At 42.9% G+C, this 16,036-nt stretch overlaps 1 protein-coding gene and 1 pseudogene across 1 annotated transcript in view; one reads left to right on the forward strand and one right to left on the reverse strand.

The window, feature by feature from the left end:
• The window catches only part of XKR4 (XK related 4), a 459,167-nt gene that overhangs the window by 350,965 nt on the left and 92,166 nt on the right, over nt 1–16,036 (forward strand). The window lies entirely within an intron of this gene.
• Nucleotides 10,335–13,450, reverse strand: LOC143997879 (actin-related protein 2/3 complex subunit 1A-A pseudogene; annotated as a pseudogene).

The following is a 16,036-nucleotide window of genomic DNA, read 5'->3' on the forward strand; positions in this document are numbered from 1 at the left end:
GATGGGTGGCACTGATGGGCAGCACTGATGGACACTGATGGGCGGCACTGATGAGCAGGCAATGATTGGCATCACTGATGGTCAGTGATTGGTGTCACTGATGGGCACTGATTATGATGGGTGCCCGCTGGGCCTGCACTGATAATCAGAGCACTGATGATCAGTGCCCTGATTACCTATACAGGTCTCCCCTGCAAGAACATGCCGCTGATCAACACTCCTCACCTCACACTCTGTCAGTGGGAGGCGAGGAGAGCCGATAAATGGCACTTCTGTGTTTGCATGTGACCAGCTGTGATTGGACATGGGTAAAGAGCCGCGTCATTGGCTCTTTACTGAGATCAGGGTTGCGCCGTATCCTAGGAACACAGGGCGACCGTGATCACCATGCTGCGCGCCCCCTGTTCATCCCAAAACGAGAGGGAAGCTCACCCGGCATTATTTTACTATATGACGGGCAGGAGGTGCCTTTCTTTCATATACAAGATACAAGTTTCTGTAACCTCACATAGTGCGGTCTATAAGTTACCGTGGCTAAAATATTTCCAAGAACAAAAGTAAAAGGGTAAAAATAATATGTTTAACCCTTTCCTGCCCACCCCCTGCATTCCTTTAAAAGGTTCTAAATGACCCATAGCGGGAAGGATTGGCAATGATGTGACTACTGTAATTGGCTGTCAGAGTGATCACATGATCAGGAGATGGTCCTGCTGGCTATGGCTTGTTAGTGGGGACAAAGAGCTCTCTTTGACAGCTTGGTCTCTGTGCTGGGAGCTTGTTTCTCAGCACAAAAGCATCAGCAGTCCAGCGGCGCACATGTGTGGGGTGTGAACGCTAAAGCTAACCCTTTTGCTGCCACACATGTTACATGGGAAGCAACAGGTTAAGCAAGTGATGGTTAGGTTAGAAAGTTGAGGGGCTCAAACTTCATCACTGCTATAGGGGATAGTGCCTACAATCCGGTTTGCAACTAGATGTAATGAATTCTACATATTTCACATACTAAAGTAATCACTGCAAGCCTTCTGTAATTTGTACTGTTGTAGGTGTCTGAATTAACATGAAAATGTTAATATAAAAAAATATTTATTTCTTTAAGATTTATGACTGATAGAGGCAAACCATGCTTTTTTACATACAAAATGTGTCCCAGTTTCACATCTAGGATAGCTGAGGTGCCGCTATATCGCCATTGCTGCCTATCCAATGTACCTGAGCGAAGTGTGTGCAGAGTGCGGAGTGAGTCATATCACTGATTTAGCTCCTACAGAATTTTTTCTTGCAGCAATTTATCTTTCTTTTATTTATACTTGGCTTAGAACACAGCCTGTGGTTAAATCTTTCTGTTAATTGAATGGAAAGAAATTACTTAACATGGCATTTCAATTCAAGATGAGTACTGTTTCTTAAAAGAGATAAAGATTTTTGAAGAAAAAAAAAAAAAAGAACAATGACCAGATTAGTAATTCCAACTTTCCACATTTTAAGGTTTATAAAATGATTATACAGTAAGTTGATCTTGAAAAACTCAGTAAGGCATTTCTGACACAACTAATTGGCTTTTTACATTGGCATGATTTTGAAAACTTGCTAGATACCATCACACCTTTTCTGACACATCTAAAAAGGAGATCACTGTGTGGTATTGAGTGTTACCAATGTTCTTCTCCAGGCGGCTTGTTACCATGGATTTTCACGCATTCGTGATTTCCTCAGGGAAAACTAATTAAAATTTTGAACTTTGGCTATACGAGATGGTCTGAAGACTGCTCATTGAGGAGTTATCATTGTTAAAGCGATAACTTTGGAAGTGATAAGATTAATAACAGTGGCAGACACAGATGTTAATGGGTCTCTGTGCTATAGATGATTTTACTGTCTCCAAGCCCAACACTTTAAATCCAACTCCTCTTGCCCAAGTGATACCAGGTTAATGATTATTTTTCCCTGGAGCTCAATGTGTACATTCACCTGTAAGCAAGTAGCAATCCATTGTATCCAAATACTCCCTGCAACCATCCATTGGGAGGTGAAATCTCTAAGCCCTTGTACACACGGTCGGAGATTCCGACAACCAAATCCGTCGGAGTGATTCCGACAACCAAATCCTTCGGAGTAATTCTGACAACCAAATCCGTCGGAGTAATTCCTACGGATTAATTCCGGAAGAGGTCCAGAAGTGATGTTGCATACATACGGTCGGACTAAGTTGTCGAAAAATCCGATTGTACATAACGTGATGACGTTATTTCGTTACGACGGGACTACGTTCAGGCTAGTAGCCAATAGCTTTGGTCTAGGAATTTGATCTGAGCATGCGTGGCACTTTGTCCATCGGAGTAGGCTACACATGATCGGAGTATGTCTGATAGGAGCATTTTGTCGGAAAATTTTACCGGCAAGTTGGAAAACGTGGTCCGTCGGATATTCCGACGGAAACAGTCTGATGCAGACCACACACAGTCGGAATATCCGACAAAACGGTCCGATAGGAAACATTCCGTCGGAATCTCCGACCGTGTGTACAAGGGCTTAGATAGTTGATGCTGGAATAGGTGATCCTATTGAAAGATTTCCCCTCTATTCTTGCTGTGATGATAGCTGCAAATTTTGGATTCCCCAAAAATGTATGTTCTTGTGACAGTGGCCACATAGACAATTGGTGAGGCCGAATCTCTCAGAAAAAATACAAACAGCAATAAAATGTGGCATGGCTTCACCATGGTTTAGGCACGTCAAGTTATTCATTTCATTGGCCAGAATAAGAATTTATTCTGGCCATTGAAATGAATTAACACTCAAGTGCATGAAGCGCCTAGCATTAATGGGTGGTTAGACTCATTTACACACATTTACACGCATCAAGCGTTTTTTTGCCAGAATGTTGCTGCTCCTCTAAAAGCAGGGTTTTTAAGGCTCAGTGTGCATGAGGCCTTAATTATGACCAACAGGACTTACTCATGTTGAGCGGGTAAGAAAGCATCATAGATTGGGCTTAAAGAAAATCTCAAATGAGAGAAAGACTAAAGCCTGATACACACTACTAGTTTTTAATTTTTTTATTTAACCCAGCAGCACTGAACGAAAAAAAAAAAAACTGACAGCCTAGTAGGAGCCGTTGTACTAACTATGCAATGTTAGTACAGCGATCTCCCCCGCTAAGCTATTGTGTTCTAACAGTAGGGAGAAGGAGATGGCCGAACTGGTCCCAAGGGAGAATCAAGGTCAACATACTGGGGGGACATATGGCAAAACAAAAGGAAGTATTCACTTACAGACATACTTACCCAAGAATTGGATAAGCCAAAAAATGCAACAGTGACAGATGTACTAAGTGAGGATATAGTATGAAACTGTCATAGATGTGACATTCACCAAAAAGATATTAGAAAAAACTAGGTGTCAGAGTTCAGCAAGTACATCATCCTATCAGCCATTGGCTGAGAGTACTGACCAGGAGCCGATCGGCAGACCTTTTTCGGTCTGTTCGGCTGGCTTCTGTCGGACCGACTGCAGTACACATGGGCCAAATGTCGGCTCATTTCTATTGAACCGGCCAATGCCGTCCAGTATACGGCCCGTGGGCACTAGGCTTTAGACTGAAACTTGAATGGGTATAGAGTAGTGCTGGGTAACAAAAGGTACTAACTGCCTGGTTGTCTGTGGCTTCAATACTTTTTGAGAAACTGACCTAGAACTTGTATTCAGGTCAGGAGTTCTGATTTGTGTTAAAGTGGTATTAAAGATTCAGCTTTTAAAAAAAAAAAATCTAAATAAACATGTCATGTTTGCTTGCTGTATGCAGTGGTTTTGTACAGAGCAGCCCCAATCCTCCTCTCCTCGGGTCTCCCGCCAGTGCATCTAGCTCCGTCCCTTGATCAGCGGCCCCAATAACAAGCCACTTTCTATGGGGGCACTGGTACGTACTTGCTACCAAGCCCTGCTTTATGTGCAGAACATAGTGCCGTGGCTCGACCCCGCCTCCCGCTTTCTCCTCATTGGCTCACGGGCTGTGACTGCCAATTTCATCTAAGGGAAATCATGAAAACATGACCTGTAGGGGTGCCTTGAGGACTGGAGTTGAGAAACACTGCTCTATATCATTTATAAATAAAATTGGTCCCAAGACAGAACCCTGGGGCACCCCACTTACCACTCCCAATCAGTCTGAGTACACAATATTTATCACTACCCTTTGGGCACACCCCTGTAACCAGTTTTTTACCCAAGAACAAACCTTATTTTCCACGCCTGCAGACCTCAGCTTGTAGATTAAGCGCTTATGGGGGACTGCGTCGAATGCCTTTGCAAAATCCAGGTACACTAAATCCACAGGCCTCCAGCTTTCTAGATGGCAGCTCACTTCCTCATAGCATGTTAACAGATTGGTCTGGCAAGAGACCATTTCAGAGAAGTCCCTCCTCTAGTGATGTCAGAGGTGTAAAGAGTGCCCAGATAAATGCCAGGATAGTGGAAGCCTTAGGCAGTTGAGGCATGGGAGACAAACACCCTACAGCTACATATATGTAATCAGCTACTGCAAGGGCCCTGCACATGGCTAAAGCAAGGAGAAGTGTAGAGGATTCAGTAGGTGCAGCTACAGTCATCATTTCTCTGATACAACATGAAGTGAGTTGTGACCTGAATGCATGAAGTCTAGTAGGCCAGGCCAGAGCCCCCTAGAGTGAGTACTAATGACCCTGGGGGAAAGAGCATTCTATCTGGAAGTATGCCCAGCTGAGCAGAGCTATAGTGGGGCATAGAGAGAGAGGCTACAGAAAAGCACAGAAGGGAAATGCTGTGGAATCTAGTAAACCTGGAGGCTGTGCTCCCAAGGAGAGTAATTGGAAGATGTCTAATAATTATGTGCTGACGTTCTGTGTCTGAGTGACTGCTGCAGGATGTCTGCTTATGCCTATGGTGATTTATGCCAAAGAGTTCTGTCAGCATATGAATGTGATTTTGAATGTCTCTGAAAGCTACAGTTAACTGCAGAAAATCTATTTCTCGTGTGGACATTCCTTTCTTTATGAATATAAAGCCTTAAAGTGGAGTTCCACCCAACTTGGAACTTCCACTCATTTGTCTCCTCCCCCTCTCTGGCGCCACATTTGGCAACTTTTGAGCAGAGGGGGGAGCAGATATCTGTCTTTGACAGGTATCCTGTCCCCACTTCTGGGAGTCCGGGCCACAGCGAATTACGTCACAGCTCGGCTCCCTCCTCCTTCCCCTTCCACCAGGCCAGTAGGAGAGTGCAGCAATGCCTCACGCATGCGCAGTAGGGACCCGGCATGAAGCCTTAATGCTACACTGCCGAATTCCCTTACCCACAATAGCAGAGGCAGCACCCGACAGCTGATGGAAACATCAGCTACAGTGCCAACATGGCAATGGTTTCTGTCCTATTATTAAAAGTCAGAAGCTGCAGTATGTATAGCTGCTGGCTTTTAATTTTTGGAGGGGTGGACGGACCTCCTCTTTATTGCCAGGGATTTTCTGGGTGGGCCTGTGGACAGGAGTTGGGCGCAATATGGCAGAGGCTTCTATCTACCAGCACTGGGTCACTGTCCTTTCCAAAAACAAGTGGGGTGGGGGCTCTATCATTTTGATGCCAACACACAGCCAATCATGGCCACTTTTACACACAGACAGTAAAAAACTTGACAGGGTTGTAACCAGTGGCGGCCTATCCATTAGGGGCGCACAGGCGCTGCCCCGCCTATACATGCGTCCGGCCCCCTAATCTACATGCGGAGTGCAGAACACATGGATTCCAATTTTTTTATTTTATTTTTAAGCACATGATTAGAGCCTGAGACTCTAATAGGCTTCAAATAGCGAATGGGTATGGGTATCTCCTCCCGGCCAATCAGGAAGCGAGTCCTGAAACCCGTTTCTCGATTTCCCAAAAGGAGAAGCGATCCTATTGGCTTTAGAGGAGGAGGAGGGAGGAGACGCATGGCGGGAGGACATGCAGTGGAAGCCCAACCAACTGACCCACCAGCCGCCACTGTCTCCAAGGATGGCTTACCTGCATCCAGCACTCCATGGCTAAGACAGGGGAGATCGGAGTGTCATGCCAGGCAGGATATCTGCCTCTTAAACTAAGGAGGCCTTCCACCTTCCCATTTGTCTGTCTCCTGGGGGAGGAGGGGGGGGAACAGACAAGCCACCCCTGGTTGTAAACATCCTCTCTTTAGTTAACACATGTTATTACTTCATGGGCTCAGACAAGTTTTGCCTTTAGTTCCACTTCTACTTTAATGCAATAAGCCATTCTACGTGCTCTCAGTTATAAAAGTCTCTTTTCTTCAGCAAGTATCTCTCTCTGGGGTTTTGTGATTCATTCTTCTTTCTTTTAATTCATTTAGGATTTTCCTGTAGGGACTTCTCTGACTTTATTAATCAGTACTGAGGCAGCCTGATATTGACTGACAAGACTTTCATTTACAAGAAGAATTTAAAACGATATACTAGGAAGGTATCTAATTAACAATGTTCTCCCACATCAGTGTAGGGATTGTAGGCTGAACACATAGAAGGTAGGAACACTTAATGATAGTTTTAGGGGATCATAGAAATGTTTGTTTTGACAGTACTCCTGACCATTATGGTATTTTTTCCAATTTTTTTGACAGCTTTGGGTGAAGTCATTTCCAAAGGGCATTGACCTATCTGATTGTTCAAGAAAAGCTACAGAGTTAAAAAGCAGCAATTATATATGATGAGTCAAACATTTAAATAGTGTCACTTTTGCATCAAGTTATGCCGTGGAAGACTACAATTACAATTATAATTACAATTACAATATCTGGTTAAAAAAAAAAAAAAAAAAGTGAAATTCCCTTATGGGCTAAAAAGACAAAATAAATTAGCAATAATGATGATAAATTAACTAACATAGACTATATACTGTATTATTTAAGCAAATGGATTATTTAATAAAATGCAGAATAAAGCCAACACATTACACCTACTACCACCTCTAGTAATGATTGATAATACATTATAAACAGTATCTCACAAAAGTGAGTACACCCCTCATATTTTTGTAAATATTTTATTATATCTTTTCATGTGACAACACTGAAAAAATTACACTTTGCTACAATGTAAAGTAGTGAATGTACAGATTGTATAACAGTGTAAATTTGCTGTCCCCTCAAAATAACTCAACACACAGCCATTAATGTCTAAACCGCCGGCAACAAAAGTGAGTACACTTTTAAAATGAAAATGTCCAAATTGGGCCCAAAGTGTCCATATTTTGTGTGGCCACCATTATTTTCCAGCACTGCCTTAACCCTCTTGGGCCTGGAGTTCACCAGCTTCACAGGTTGCTACTGGTGTCTTCCACTCCTCCATAATGACATCACGGAGCTTGTGGATATTAGAGACCTTGTGCTCCTCCACCTTCCGTTTGAGGATGCCCCACAGATGCTCAATAGGGTTTAGGTCTGGAGACATGCTTGATTAGTCGCTCACCTTTACCCTCAGCTTCTTTGACAAGGCAGTGGTCATCTTGGAGGTGTGTTTGGGGTAATTATCATGTTGGAATACTGCCCTGCAGCCCAGTCTCCAAAGGAAGGGGACCATGCTCTGCTTTATTATGTCACAGAACATGTTGGCATTCATGATTCCCTCAATTAACTGTAGCTCCCCAGTGCTGGCAGCACTCATGCAGCCCCAGACCATGACACTCCCTCCACCATGCTTGACTGTAGGCAAGACACACTTGTCTTTGTACTCCTCACCTGGTTGCTGCCACACACACTTGACACCATCTGAACCAAATAATTTTATCTTGGTCTCATCAGACCACAGGACATGGTTCCAGTAATCCATGTCTTTAGTCTGCTTGTCTTCACCAAACTGTTTGTGGGTTTTCTGTGCATCATCTTTAGAAGAGGCTTCCTTCTGGGATGACAGTCATGCAGATCAGTTTTATGCAGTGTGCGGCGTATGGTCTGAGCACTGACAGGCTAACCCCCACCCCTTCAACCTCTGCAGCAATGCAGGCATCACTCATACATCTATTTCCTAAAGATAAACTCTGGATATGACGCTAAGCATGTGCACTCAACTTCTTTGGTCAACCATGGCGAGGCCTGTTCTGAGTGGAACCTATCCTGTTAAACCTGTTCTTGGCCACCGTGCTGCAACTCAGTTTCAGAGTCTTGGCAATATTCTTATAGCCTATGCCATCTTTATGTAGAGCAACAATTATTTTTTTAGATCCTCAGAGAGTTCATTGCCATGAGGTGCCATGTTGGACTTCCAGTGACCAGTATGAGAAAGTTAGAGCAATAACACCAAATTTAACACACCTGCTCCACATTCACACCTGAGACCTTGTAACACTAACAAGTCACATGACATTGGGGAGGGAAAATGGCTATTTGGGCACAATTTGGACATTTTCACTTAGGGGTGTACTCACTTTTGTTGCAGTCCTCAGTAGTTGCTCTCTTATCCATGTTTCTAAAGCATTCTGTAGCTGAAATGTTAGGCTGAGTGCTTTGCTTTGGAATGTCCAGTTTAGACACAAAAGTCAATGAGCCATGATCATCCAATGTGAAGAAAAAGACAACTTCTCCTGCGCTCTGGTGTCTCGGGCTTCAAAGTGTGAATACGACAGTTTAAGATGGTAGTGTCAAAAAGGTCTTACAGCCCTCCTTAGAATATTGGGTATTCAAATACTGTAGAAAAACAAAACAAAAAAGGAAGGCGCACTGACCTAGTGCATTACCATATATAGAGCTTTATTGAAAACAGAACAAATAGCAAAATGGCTACTCACAAACGAGTATTGATAAAAGGCATAATCAGTACAATTGGATCCATCGCACCGAACATCGACACATTCAGATCTGATGTCAGATGATTTGACGAATACCCCAACGTAAACGGCTGACGCGTTTCAGGGGATAACCCCTTTCTTCAGAGCCAAAACAGGCAATTGCATCAGATGCATCAACCACAGACACAGAGACAGTATAGTTACAATTCAATAAAATACAAGGGAATGTAGAGGGCCCTGCTCATAAAAGTTTCAATCTAAGAGGGTGGGGTAAGTGGTACAAAAGTTAAAAACTGTGGGGGGGGGGGGGTGAACTGAAGAGTTAAAAGTTCAGTTGTTGGAGGTGGGATAGGCATCCTTGAAGAGATGGGTTTTCAGGGATTGCCTAAAGGCGGCCAGAGTAAGAGACAGCCAGGTAGATTAGAATAGAGAGTACCAGAGGATGGGAGAGGCTCCTGATAAATCCTGGAGATGAGCATGGGAGGAGTAGACAAGAAGCATGCAGGCACAAGACCCCTGCGATTCAGTAAATATTGGAATACCATGGAACATGGTCACAAAGGTGAACTAAGCCTTTAATGATTCCTTCTACGTATACCAGAGGTTAGCAACAATATAAGTGCCTGCACTGAAGAATATTTTCTATTGAATTCTCATAGTGATAGTTCCTCTCTTCAACTGCGGAAAGCATTCAAAGCAGCCCTCGGAGGTAATTTAATTTCTCTATGTTCAGACAGAAAAAAAAGAAACACCTACAGGTTTTTACTGGTCTCACCAAGAATTTTCAAGTTTTAATTAAAATATACCAAGCTGCCCCGTCTGATCAATTTGAGATGGTCCAGCAAAACCTCTTACATACCTAAATTACTAAGGCTGGAAAAAACATTTCTAGAACCAAACAGATTATTAGTATTAGATTTTCCTACACACTTGATTATCAGTGATAATGGCAAATCTAGTTCTAATCTTTTAATACATTTACTGTACATTCTTTAAAGTGGTTGTAAACCCTTACAGGCCACTTTGTGCTACAGGTAATAGGGCTTACCTGTAGCTACCCAGGATATCTCCTAAACCTACACTATTTGGGAGATATCCCCTGTATTTTCATGTGCCGACATCATTGGCACATGCGCACTAACACAAACTGAAGAAATGGCACGTGTGTGCCGTTACCACGCACATGCGCGGAAGTGACATCATCCCGACTCCGGCCAATACCCGGAAGTAACCCCTGGGAGTGATGTCGGCGGCCGGATCGGTGTACGGGCACTGCAGCGAGGGCTTCGATCTCATATGAGTATTACATAATGAGCTAGTATGCTATGCATACTAGCTCATTATGCCTTTGTCTTGCAGGTGTTAGTTTTTTTTTTGTTGTAAAGTGGGCTTACAACCACTTTAACAATTATATGCTTCCCAGTACAACCAACCAGCACAATTTCTTTGTTTTTGTTTTTTCCTCAACAATGGTGTCTTTCTATACTGCCCTCCAAAGAATTTGGACCTTAACAATCTTTAAATGATCTGAGTATTAAAGAGCTGAAAAATAATAAGTCACAGGAGCCTGACAGACATTCTTTCAAATGTCATTAAAGAACTGCTGGACAGTTTATTATTCATTAAAATAAACTATTCAAAGTATCAATGTAAGCTACCTCTATACCAGTTAAATATTTCTGTTTTACTAAAATGAGGGAAAAAAAGGCCTTATTGTAAAAATTGCAGGTTGATTTCAGTTTTAAATGCAGATCTGTTCATATATTATAAAGATGTATTGGATTATTACACTCCAATATAGTTTCATCCTGATTAAATGAGAATTATTCTTATTAGGCAAACATTGGATAATATTTAATACATGTTAGACATACTTCAGACAATGTTACTGGCCTTAAAGAAGACTTCCAGGCATGGCATATTTTTTCCTGAGCAATACCCCTGGAAGCTGGAAATAATTGAAATAGACACTACTTCTCCGGTGATCTCTGCTTGCTCCTGAGCCCCATGCCGAGCAGCCTGATGCATTGTGAATATAAAAGGTCAGTGACTCAGTATGGGTAACATCCAGAGAATGCCTTGCATTTTTTGAATGAATGCAAAACATTCTCTGATTGGAGGAAATGGAGAGCGTGATGTCACCACTCTGCCTCTCCACGTTGTCCATTCAGGGAATGCTTTGTATTCATCAGAAAGTGCAAAGCATTCTCTGAATACCATCCTTGTTGAGCAGCCCACCTCCTCTGTTCACAATGCATCGGGCCAGCTGCTAAGCACAGGACCCATAAGCAAGCGGAGATAGTTGTGGTGTTCACTTGAGTGACTTCCAGCTTCCAGGAACATCACCCAGGTATAATATATACATAGTTTCATTCAAAGCTGGACCAATGTTCTTCCTTAAAGTTTAGTTATTTCTTGTCCAGCTCAATGTTTGTTAAGTAATATAATTTCAAGACAAAAAAAAGCAGACTTTTATTTGTATTGATGCATTGTGCTTTAAAGACAATGTTAGATATTTTGGAACTGGATCTCATAGCACGCTGTACTTTCTCAAGTGTACAACAGGTCAGCAAAATGTCGCAGAACAACAGTTTTGCTTATTTGTCTTGCTTGTGCAGTTGCTTTTCAGTTACCTAATGAGCAGACCTTTACAGTAAGATTCCAGAGTCTAAGGCCGCGTACACACGGGGGGACTGTTCGCCCAACTTTGTCCGCTGAACAGTGTTTCAGCGGACAGTCCGCTCGTGTGTGGGCTTCAGCGGACTGTTTCAGCGGACAGTCTGACGAACAAAGTTTTTCGGAATTTCCGTAAGACTGTCCGCCCAAACTTGGTTTCAGCGGACAGTCCGCTCGTGTGTAGGCTCGTTCGACAGACTAAGTTTCGCGCATGCTCAGAAAGGATTTACACAGCGAAGGTTGCATTGCAGTGTATAGGACATTTTTCTAGTCCCGTCGTACGTGCCGTTCACGTCATCACGCACGCTTTCAGCGGACTGTTCGTTCATCGTGTGTGGTCAAGTCCGTTCATGCAAATTTTGAGCGGACTGTTTGTCGGATTGTCTGACAAACTTAGTTGGGCGAACAGTCCGCCCGTGTGTACGCGGCCTTAAAGTGGTTTGGTACCTAAAAATGAAAGTTCATGTTATTAAAATCAACAGATAGCATACTTACCTAAACGAACCCTGAAAAAAAAAAATATAATTTCCTTACCTTTTATTTCTGATGTTTCAGCTGACTTCCTGGTTGTCCTCCCGTGGGAGTAGGTGTGGCTATCGTCCTCGCAATGGTCCCTGGGAAATTTCCCAAGAATCCATGGGGGACAATGAAAGTTTTTCTTTCCTTGTCACTGCTCTCACTGAGCATGTGCAAGATGGAGCGGAGCATGCTGGGAGCCAGACGTCATCATATACCAGGAAGTAAATGCCTGTGGGCTTCAGACGCCCACAGTTAAAATGGAAAATGCCAGGGCAGGTTTTTATAAGTCATCCTGAGGAAAAGATTTGTGGCGCCGGGGGTCAAATAAACGCCGGACGTGGATGCCAATCGAAGGTAGCACTCACCCACCAGTGAGACAGGTAAGAAAAAAATAAAAAAAGAGTGGAATCCCGCTTTAAAGTCCCAAATAGTCATTGCACCATTGATGCCTGTAGTACAGAAGTTGCAACAACCATATTTGTCCCCCTCATAAAATGACACTTGAGTTATGCTGTTCTGATGCAGAGTGTCCAGTGTGGTTTTGCGGTCCTCAGTAGTTGCTCTCTTATCCATGTTTCTAAAGCATTCCGTAGCTGAAATGTTACGCTGAGTGCTTTGCTTTGGAATGCCCAGTTTAGACACAAAAGTCAATGAGCCATGATCATCCAATGTGAAGAACATAGGACAGCAGTCATGCAGAACTGCTATTATGCTGTTGTCCGACACAAAGGTGACATTTAGAAGAGGCAAGAATTCAGTCTTCAGCTGTGAAGTGCTTGTGTTTTTAGATGCATCAACCACAGACACAATACTGTCATGGTGGACCCAGAGCAAACGGTTTGCAGTAGCGGAAAAGCTTACACTGTGGACCCAGCCACCATTGCCAGCACTTTCAAACCATGACATCAGCTGCCCAAAAGGCATTTTTGATCCCCAAGGAGTGCTAGCTGGCTTCTCATCTACTTCCTTAATATATGCTGAGTACACCCTAGTCTTAAAATCACATGATCCTGCAGCCATAAGTACATTATTTTGGGTGCCAGTCCAGGCTTAACACAGATTGGCTTCTTAATGTGTTTGCTCACCCACCAGTTGTTTTCTGACTTAAAGTAGCAAACGCATATGTCTTGCTCTGCTCCCCACTGCAAACTTATTTTCCAAAGGTGACCACTTGACAAAGGTTGCTACTTGATTTATACATAGGATAACCAATGTAGGTTTCCATACTCCATCTTTTTGGCTCCACACATAAGCATTGCGATCAGCTCCACAGGTTACTAAACTATCAATTTTAGAAGCCCAGTCTATGCCTGTAATGTGTCCATTGTGCTCCTTCAGCTCATGAACCTTCACCCACTGGTTCCCATGGTTATTGGGGCTTATTGCAATCTACGTGCTGTCCTTATTGCTGGCGTGGCAACTGATAGGTTCAAATAAAAACTGATATAATGACATTCTGAATTTGTTTTAATGAGCCCTTCAGCGGGGATAGAAAGATTTGCGGACTCTGGTCAGTCAATGTGAATCTACCGATACAATGGAGTCTGGAACAGGGAGCAGACACTGATATTTTGAATATTTCTCAACAGCCACAAATGATTAAAAGCCACTTAGTATATGTGAAATGCATTTGAAAACGCAAGTATTACCTTTTAAAAGTAGTTGTGACAACATAACTGGGCTGCATTTGCAGACAGAAGAGCTGAATATGGGATGCTTTCGGGGCCTCACATTACTTCGTACTTACATGTACAGGTATATGCACAGGAACAATTCTTCCTATTATATTCACATCTGTGTTCATTGAGGGGAAGATGTAATTAGCATTTTTGGAAAGAATTTGGGTGGGCATAAAAATATTATCTTCATTATAACTGTTGTATATTTGTTTTGTGAGCGGATAAAAACATATAGTGATGCTGCGTACACACGACCGGACTTTTCAGCGGACTTGGTCCGGCAGACTTGCAAACAAACAGACATGGCCACACACGATCACTCCAAAAGTCCGATGGATTTGAACGTGATGACGTAGAATAGGGAAGTTCGTAGCCAATAGCTACCCTAACGTCAGTTTTAGTCCATCGGACTAGCACACAGACGAACGGATTGTCCGCTAAAAGTCGAGTCCGGCGGACAAATTTGAAGCCAGTCTTATTTCTAGGTCCGCCGGACTTTTGGGAAGAAAAAGTCCGCTTGAGCCCACACACGATCAAATTGTCCGACGGACTCTGGTGCGCCGGAAAGTCCAATCGTGTGTACGCGGCATGAGTTTTATGTTTAATTATGAACAATTCCATTTTGATTGCAGAGGCAGCTTACCGACACCTCACAGAATGCCATGTATGATCAGAGCAGCAATGCCAAGCTTCAGAAAAGAGGATAGTAGATGGGGGGATTCAAGGCATCTCACCATGCACAAAGAGAGAAGAGCAATATTTGTTGTTTACAAATAAAGTTTGCAGATGTTAACCCATCTCTCCCTCATTGTTACTGGTATTTTCTCCTTAGCATCTACTGGGACTTTGGCCATCCATATTGCCCTGGCAGAAAATGAAGGAGAAGAGTTCAAACAAGCAGCTAATTTAGCTTTTTTGCAGAAGAAACATAATATGTCTCTTCTGCAATAAAAAGCCTTTCTGCTCACAATTTTTAATTTTTACAGCTTAGGTCATGTCTTATCTTCACCTGTATTTATGTAAAGGTGGGTGGACTTGCTGTGTGGATCCACTGATGTATCCCTGCCTATACACACCCCCAACTTTGATGGGCAGGACATGTATGTGCATTTCCCTGCCAATATTAAAGCGGAACTACACTGCATCTGAGCATCGGAAACCAAAATAATTTTTTTAATGAATTTTTAATCTTCCATCTATCCATGTCTCCATGCTTTATTTTGCTGAGAAATAAGCCGGAGGGCTTTCCCACTGGAGCGGCGCGCTAGCAGGATGGTGAAAAAAAGTCCTGCTAGCCGCATCTTTGGAGCGGTGAAGTAGTGGTGTATTCACCGCTCCTAAACCACTCCTACCCATTGAAATCAATGGGACAACTCGGCTATACCGCCGGCAAAGCGCCGCTGTGACGGCGCTTTGCGGGATGTTTTAACCCTAGTGCTAGCGGACGCCGCTAAAACGATGGTGAAGCAGCGCTAAAAATAGCGCCACTTTACCGCCGATGCCGCTCCCACCCCAGTGTGAAAGGGGCCAAAGGCATGCAGGCAGGAGGGTGTGCTTAGCCGAGAAACCCCCTTCTCCTCTCTGGAAAGGCTCCTGGAATGTATGACATTTGCCTAGGCCTGAAAACCAGGAAGTAACTGAAGAAATGTTAAAAAAAAGTGTAAAACAAGTAAATGATATACTTTCTATTTACTGATGCTAGAAGCATAAAGATTAAGTATAGTCAATGTTAACTGAGAGAGTGAAATTCAACTAAGAAACTACTTTAAGCACACTTTCATTTTACCTGGTGAACCACCTTTGCCCTTATCTAGGTGTTATATAGACCACACACAATACTGACATATACAGTTACTCCACAAGGTTAATTTTCCTCCTTTATGTAGACCTCTAAGTAATATACATCGACAGTTGTCCAGCTACCTTTTTACCGGATTGGCAATGTAACAACCATTAAAATAATAGCTCTTCTAAGACTTTTTTCTTTTTAGCTCTTTACAAACCCCCCTGTGAAAGGCAGAACTTTTTAAATTTGAGCGGAATAAACACAACTGAAGCCTATTTTTAGTTTGGAATTTCGACTTAGAGAACTGTATTTGCTTGTATTTAACAATGAAGCTCAGTTAATGCTGAAAAGAATACTTTGCCTTTCAATACATAAATAAGCCCAACTAGAGTATAAACTAGTGGGCAGTATACAATTTATTATAGTCTCAGCTTGGCTTGAGAAAAAGCTTTAGATTGCCTCTTGCACATGGCCGTAAAGTACAACTTATGGATATACATTGTAATACACATGTGTTGTTGTGGTATCCAGCTGCAGCATAGGATGGCCATAGGTAAGTATCACAGAAAATGTTGT

This window comes from Lithobates pipiens, unplaced genomic scaffold (assembly GCF_037356315.1).
Source record: "Lithobates pipiens isolate NorthernLeopardFrog02 unplaced genomic scaffold, aLitPip1_a1.2 Scaffold_19, whole genome shotgun sequence".
Classification (NCBI taxonomy): domain Eukaryota; kingdom Metazoa; phylum Chordata; class Amphibia; order Anura; family Ranidae; genus Lithobates; species Lithobates pipiens.